Raw genomic sequence first — 8,262 nt, 5'->3', positions numbered from 1 at the left:
ACAAAAATTTTATGAATACTTTTTTTTTTTAAGTTGGAGTCTCAATCTGTCAACCAGGCTGGAGGTCAGTAGCATGCTCGTGGCCACCGCAGCCTCAACCTGCTGAGCTCAGACAATCCTTCCTCCTCAGCCTTCCAAGTAGCTGGAACTACAGGCATGCACCATCATGCCCAGCTAATGTTTTGATTTATTGTAGAGATGAGGTCTCACCAAGTTGCCCAGGCTGGTCTCGAACTTGCGGGCTCAGGCAATCTTCTCACCTCAGACTCCCAAAGTGCTGGTATAGGCATGAGCCACCACACTCGACTGGATACGTGTTTTAGCACATTTTCTTTCCAATATTTTTGGGAAAGTTTTAGTAAATATAGTCATAGTATAAAACCAGATTAAAAATAGGAAAATTATCAATATTATGAGAAACAGATGATATTCTATTTTTAAAATCCAAAATAATTAACTAAAAATTCTTAGGCTTAATAAGAGTTCAGTTTAAGTGGTGGCTTATAAGAAGCATCTGTAAATCAGGATTTTTTGGGTGTTTTTTGTTTGTTTGTTTTAAGTTGGAGTCTTACGCTGTTGTTCAGGCTGGAGTGCAGTGGTACGCTCACGGCCACCCCAGCATTGACCTGCTGGACTCCAGCAATTCTTCTGTCTCAGCCTTCCAAGTAGCTGGAACTATAGGCATGCACTACCACACCCGGCTAATTTTTTATTTATTGTAGAGACGAGGCCTCTCCAAGTTGCCCGGGTTGGTCTTGAACCCACAGGCTGAAGCAATTCACTCGCCCTGGCCTCCCAAAATCCTAGCACTACAGGCTGAGCCACCAAGCCTGGCCTAGGATTTTTGTATATACTAGAAATAACCCGCTAGAAAATATACTGGGGAAAAAAACAGATGCCATTCATAATAGTCATAAAAATGCAAATTACCTATAAATAATTTCAATAAGCAATGTATAAAACCTATGTGAAAAAATTATCCCATATTATTGAGATTTGAATGGAGAATATACCATGCTCCTGAATAGGAAGACTGGATGCTGTGAACTTGCCATTCTGACCAAATAATTTATAGCCCTAATATAACTAAGATTAATATTTCAGTAAGGTATTTTAAGAACTTAAACAATAAACCTAAAAGATATCTGAAAGAACAAATATGAAATAAGTCTAAGGAACTTTTGAAAAACAACAGTGATAAGGGGAAATATTTTTTGCATATGTAAAAATACAGGATAACTATTCTAAGTTTCTTGAGGGGGAAAAACACAAGAAAGATAAATCAATGAAATAGGACAGGTAGCCCATAAACAATCCCGTGTGCTTATAAAATTTTAACATATGATAAGAGCAGATTATAAATTATCAAGAAAATGATACATTATTGAAGACTGGCATTGGGACAATTGACAAGATGGAAAACAGGTACAAATTGAAAAACTGGGAGAAAAAATAGTATCCCAATATAAATCATGTTTGTGATGAACAAACTCAAACTAACTCTTGATCATTTGAAGAGTCAAATGTAATAAATAAATGAAAAGTTAGAAAAAAAATACAGGTGATTATTTAATCTTAGAATAGATAAGTAATTAGAGATAAGATTAAATAGATTTTGCTGTAAACTTTTACAGCAAAAGTAAATTTAAAAATCTTAAAAGTAACACAAGTTGGAAAAATATTAACAATAATATATCAGGCAAAATTACCATTCTTTCTACATATACACCCGTTTTTTAGATGCCCACTAAGTTGGAAAAATATTAACAATAATATATCAGGCAAAATTACCATTCTTTCTACATATACACCCGTTTTTTAGATGCCCACTAATAATCTAATTAAAGCAACTAAGCCTTTGGAGACAAGGCTTAGTTGGAGACAACATAGCCTTTGGAGACAAGTGTTCCTGGGTCTGACGCTGATCCTGGCCATCACTTATGTCTTAGCTGTGTGTCCTTGAGCAAGTTATAGTCATCCTAAACCGCAGCTTCATCATCCATAAAGGAGGATATAACAATTCCACTGGGTGAGACTCACACGAGATCATGCATGTACTGTATTTAGCACCATGCCTGGCACAGGCATGTCCTCACTCCCCTTCTTTTCCAGCTTAAATTCCATGCTTAATCATTACAAAAAACTTATTTGCCCCTTTTTTAATCTACCTTACTCTTTGGGGCAAGCTATAATGTTTGTCAAATCCAACTTCTCTTCTACTTCTCACTGTCACCTACACAGCTAAATGTAGCTGGAAAATATTTGCAAGACTGCTGATTGTTCAACTTGATCGCTGGTTACTTCGAAAGGACCCTTACTGTCCTGGTCCATTCCCTACCCTGGATGACCTTCTTTCTCTTCAGAACTCCATCATCTCTGCCCCCATGCTTACCACTAGCTGTGTCTTTGCTTCCTATTTCACCTAGAAAATGGAAGGAATGGCATGAACTTTCGCAAGCTCATCACCATAATCCACGTGGAGCCTAACTGCATGTGCTCCCACACCCTCTGCCTTTTCTCCCCACCTTATGCATGTGTGCCCCACCCTTTCTCCCAGCCCCTTCCCTACTCAAAGACGTCGCTCTAGCAATTCTCCTGACTCCCTCACAATCTCTTCCCCCCACTCGACTGGATCTTTCCCGTTCAGCTTGCAAACAGGCTGTCATTCTACAACGCTGAAATATTCTCTCCTGACCCTACCTCCGTCTTTAGCTACTGCCCCATTTCTCACTGTCCTTAACAGCAAAAATCCTCAAAGGATTGCTATATACTTATTACTTCCAAATTTTTTTCCAATTTTCTCATGACCTTGCTGCAATTAAACTTTAGCCCCCACCTTTCACCAGAACAGTTTTGTCAAGATCCCCAGGGACCTAAACTCAGTGACTTCTCAAAGCATCTAACAAACTCATTTCTATTACCTCCTTGCAATGCTTTCTAAGACACCACAAGATTTTCCTCTTACCTTGTTGGCTGCTTCTTCACCATCTTCCTTTGGTTTTTCCTCATCTTCACTACTGCTTACCATTGGAGTGACCAGAACTTAGTCTTTGGTTCTCTTCCTTTTTGGAAAACCAGTCTCAGCTGGGCACTGTGGCTCACACCTGCAATCTCAGCACTTTGAGAGACCAAGGTGGGAGGACTGCTTGGGGCCAGAAGCCTGGGCAACATGGTGAGATCCCATCTCCAATAACTTTCTCTTTTCTTTCTTTCTTTCCTTTTTTTTTTTTTTTAACAAATTAACTGAGTGTGATGGCATGTGTCTGTAGTCCCAGCTACTTGGGAGGCTGAGATGGGAGGATCACCTGAGCACAGGAGGTCAAGGCTACAGTGACTCATGATCCCACCACCACACTCCAGCCTGGGTGACAGAGCAAGACCTTTTCCTAAAAAATAAAAGTAAAAATCCAGCCTCCTAGTTTTAAACATCATCTCTACTTTGATAATCACCAAATATATAGAGAGAACTGAGCTCCAGGATCACATACTAACTGCCCAATCAACATTCTGCCTTGGATGTACCTTTGAGCTATCTCAAACATAGCATGTCTAAATTTAACATGTGCTCCTAATTTCCCCACAAACTTGCTCTTCTTGAAGTCCTCCCATCTTAGTAAGCAGCAACTTCACTTTTCTGGTTGCTCTTCCTCTCATATTCCACATCTAATCTGTCAAAAAAATCTTTGGCTACAAGTTCAACATACTTAGAACCTAGTTTATTACTTGGATTGTTAGCTTCCTAATCCATCCCTTCTCCTTAATTCTGCTCCTGCTCCCCTTCAATCTACTCTAAGCACAGTAGTCAGAACTATCAATCAGATCATGTCACTTTTCTGCTCAAAATCTTCCAATAGCTTTCCATCTCAGTCAGATTTTTAAAAATTCCAAATCCTTACAATGGTCTATACATAGGATGATTACATGTCACTGTTTGTCCAGGACAGTCCTGGTTTCTATCTATTGACCTAGTGTTAATTATTAATAACCCCTACCTCCACCTTTCACTCAAAAAATCACCCAATGTGAATGACAAAGTATATATGTTGATAACCTACAGGTAATATTTGAGTTTACTTTTAAAGTCAAAAACCTTCCAAATTAACCCACCTTGGGAAGGTCTTGTGATTCACAGTGACATGTTGTCCCAGAGTAAGGAATCTTATGATGAGTTCCACAAATTGTTGACACATCGGACAGTTTACTTTAAAAATAAACAGGCTTCCAAATTAACCTACCTTAGGAAGGCCTTTGATTCACTATGCCATCCCTTCCCTGAGTAAAGAATCTCATCATGAGCTCCTCAAATTGTTGATGTACTGATCAATGCACAAGCTAGTGACACGGAAAAGGACATCAATTTATTTCTGAACCATGACGTCTTACTTATCATCTTGCACATAGACATTTTAGCCTGAATATTACAACCTGTATCCAATGATAAAAACCCCTGCGTTGTATCCTCCAATGAAAAAGGACAACTCAAGTATGAAGAGTGCCCCTCCCTTTTCCTAAACTTTTCTATAAAAGTCTCCTAACTTTTAACAGACTCTGGAACACTCCTAACTTTGTTGGAATATTTCTCTGGGTCGATCCTCACATCGGCTCCCAATAACCCTTTATCAAATTATTTCTGGCACAACAGCTTTAATTTCAGTCAACATTCTGGGGTAGCCACTAGGATTCCAGAATGACAGTCCTACCCAGCCAGTGTGGCTTCTGGCCCTCTTGCAGCTACCAACAACAAATTCATTGCATTCCCAAACTCAGATGCTCCTGTTGGGTGCTATAGATAAGTTCCTCCTGGAATCAATGAACCTCCAGTCTTGGTCAAAGCTCTGATTTATTGCAGTTGGTTTCCTCTTTGGCTAGGAGGTACAATGACTCTCTCAGAATGAGAGTTACTGCTACAAAGTCAAGATAAGGGTTTTGTTGAATTCTAGCATAGTGTAAAATAGGAAGTTCTGTGAACTGTTTCCCTGGAGGCTTGGAGCATGACAGCCTTTCCTTTGCTTTCTCCTTTGCAATCACATGAGGGCACTCTTGCCCCAAAAATAGGAGACACTCTTTCTAGCCAACCTGCTTTGGGAAAACCAAAACGAGTGGAGGTGTCAGAACATACAGCCCACAATGTGTATTGGTCTCACAGGAAAAATCCCCCACTAACTCTTTGCTCAGGATGTAGGCTTTATAATGACCGATCGTCTCTCTCACCTCTGAGCATCTTGCCATTTCTTTAGAGGTAATTTGGGAATCTGAGACATGTATGAAATCTCTGAGAAGAAAGATTTATAACTAGCACACTTGATCCACTACATAGCTTGTCTCACACTCAAAACAACCAAGATGAGAACAGGCGTGGTGGCTCACACCTATAATCCCAGGCTGAGGCATGAAGATCACTTAAGAACAGGAGTTGAAGACTAGCCTAGGCAACATAGTGAGACTCTATCTCTACAAAATAATTTAAAAGTTAGCTGAGCATGGTGATGTGCTACTAGGGAGGCTGAGGCAGGAGGATCACTTGAACCCAGGAGTTTAAAGCTATAGTAAGCCATGATTGCACGACTGTACTCCACACTGAGTGACAGAGCAAGACCTTGTCTCTAAAAAATAAAAAATGAACTAAAAAACAAAACAAAAAGCCCAAGATAGCAAGTGTATCTTCTAAGATTGAGGATGGATCACCCTATCAATATCAGCTGGTTTTATGTATAATAGTTTTGGTCATTCTACTTGCAAGTACTTAGATCAGTGGGCCTACCTCTCCCAGAGGGTCATAAGCAGCAGTGGCCACAACAGGGAATTTTCTTCCTTTGGCTTCAGCTGTTCCTCCCCTTATCTGAACTCATTTCTTTCTGCTTGTGCTCTCTTTCTCTCTGCTCCCATATATCACCTAGGCAGCAATTTTTGGAATTTGACAACGTATACATTTCCTTCTATCAAAAGGGGGAAGTGTATTTAAATTAAAAGGGAACAGAAGGAGCAAAGGGAACAACTACAGAATGAGAACGAAACTACTAAGATTATAAAAATACAACTCCTCAGAAGACAAGAGCTGTGGGGGGGAGCACAAAATAGATCCAACAATACTTCCTAAACCTGGACTAATGAATAACACTGATGATTTAGTACAAGCTTTGCCAGACCACTTTTGATCCCAATCTTCCACTAACACTGGTAAAATACATTCAGCTTCCCCCATTAAAGTGCAAGTAAACCTGATTAAACTCTTATTCTACCAATATCCGACAAAATGCCCTTTAAGTACCCTTATGAACTTTGCAGTCCCTTGGAGATGTAAAAGTTCATTGGCCTTCTAAAAAGTTTAAACTCTCCCTGTGCTTTGAGGTATACATTTGCTATACTGCTTTCCGGAAACAAGTAAGGGCTTTAGCCACGTGGAACATATAAACTTTTACTTGCTCCATTTACAGAGGCACAGTTTAATTCAGCTGTCCTTTCAAACTTGTGAGTTTTATTTGACCCATGACTAAAAATCTTAAAATCAAAGCTAAAAAGTCTTAATTTGTCTCTGTCTGTATTTTTATGCATATATATACACATATCTGTATTTGTATATTGTCTACAGAGTACCAAATTCACTTATAATAAGTGAGTAATTTATAATAAATTAGTAAGCCCAAATATTTTCTAAATGAGCACTTAAAATTAGTAAGCCCAAATATTTTCTAAGTTCACATGACTTTAATGAACCATTTAGTACATAAGATTAATTTAGTACTGTTGGTTTAATAAAAACAACTGTCTTCTTAGTTATCAGCAAAATACCTATATATTTAACTTTGAGGTTCTTAAGTGAATGTCTCATATTCAGAGGCCATAAAAATGGTAAACAGGAAAATAATGAGAAATGATAATTTTGTTTAATATCTCAATTTTATAAGTAATCTACGTGAACTATTAAAACTAAATAAATTCTCATGTCTGTAATCCCAGTGCTTTGTGAACCTGAGGCAGGAGGATAGTTTGAGGACAAGAGTTTAAGACCAGCCTGGGCAACATAGCTAGCAAGAAACTGTCTCTACAGAAAATTTAACAATTAGCCAGGCATGGTGGTGTGCACCTGTGGTTCTAGCTACTTGAGAGGGTGAGACGGGAGAATTGCTTGAGCCCAAGAGTTTGAGGTTACAGTGAGTTATGATAGTACCACTGCACTCCAGTCTTGGCAACAGAGCAAGGCATTGACTCTAAAAAAAAAAAAGTAATTAAGTCAATGTAAATGATAAATACTTATAAATGAACTTTTCATGTAATTTAAAATCTTAAAGTTATGTTCAATAATAGGTACTCATTAAATGTCTGGGTCATTTCCAATTAAGATTTTAAAATATATTACAAGAAAACATGTTTCTAAGAATTAAAGGCTGGGCATGGTGGCTCACGCCTATAATCCCAACACTTTGCGAGGCAGAGGCAAGAGGATTGCCTGAGTCCAGGGTTTTGAGACCAACCTGGGCAACTGGGTGAGACCTTGTGTCTACAATTCATCAAAAAATTAGTCGGACGTGGTGGCACATGCCTGTAGTTTCAGCAGTTTGGCAGGCTGAGGTGGAAGGATCGCTGGAGCCCAGCAAGTTGAGAATGCGGTGACTGTGAGTGTGCCACTGCACTCTAGTCTGGGCAACAGAGTGAGACTCCAACTCAAAAAAAAAATTGTGTACCCAATAGGCTGGGTGCGGTGGCTTATGTCTATAATCCCAGCACTTTGGGAGGTGGAGGTGAGAGGATTGCCTGAGCACACGGGTTTGAGACCAGCCTGGGCAACTTGGCAAGACCTCATCTCTACAATAAATCAAAAAATTAGCCAGCATGGCGGGCATGCCTGTAGTTCCAGCTTCTGGGAAGGCTGAGGCAAAAGGATCGCCTGAGCCCAGTAGATCAAGGCTATAGTGGCCATGAGTGTGCCTCTGCACTCCAGCCTGGGCAATAGAGACTCCAACTCAAAAAAAAAGGTATAAAAAACTTTTCACTTATAAAATACTAGTATGTGATAGGCAATTCAAGATTTCTTTCTTCCTAGCTTTTTGCAAAGTTTATGTTACTAAGAGTTAAAAATTCAAATTATTATATGCAATTTTGTATATAAAGCATGCCAGAAATAGATGTGATTTTAATAAGAACAAATTATAAGAAAGGAATAAAAATATGTTCTTTATTGAGCAAAAGAATAATTTTGTCTAATTCAGAGATCATTTAAAGGTTGTTTCAAAATATAGTACAAGAAAGAAAGGAACCAGGAAG

The sequence above is a fragment of the Carlito syrichta genome, unplaced genomic scaffold (genome assembly GCF_000164805.1).
Source record: "Carlito syrichta isolate Samal-C Ts95f unplaced genomic scaffold, Tarsius_syrichta-2.0.1 Scaffold297468, whole genome shotgun sequence".
Taxonomy (NCBI): domain Eukaryota; kingdom Metazoa; phylum Chordata; class Mammalia; order Primates; family Tarsiidae; genus Carlito; species Carlito syrichta.
This window is presented reverse-complemented; position numbering follows the sequence as displayed.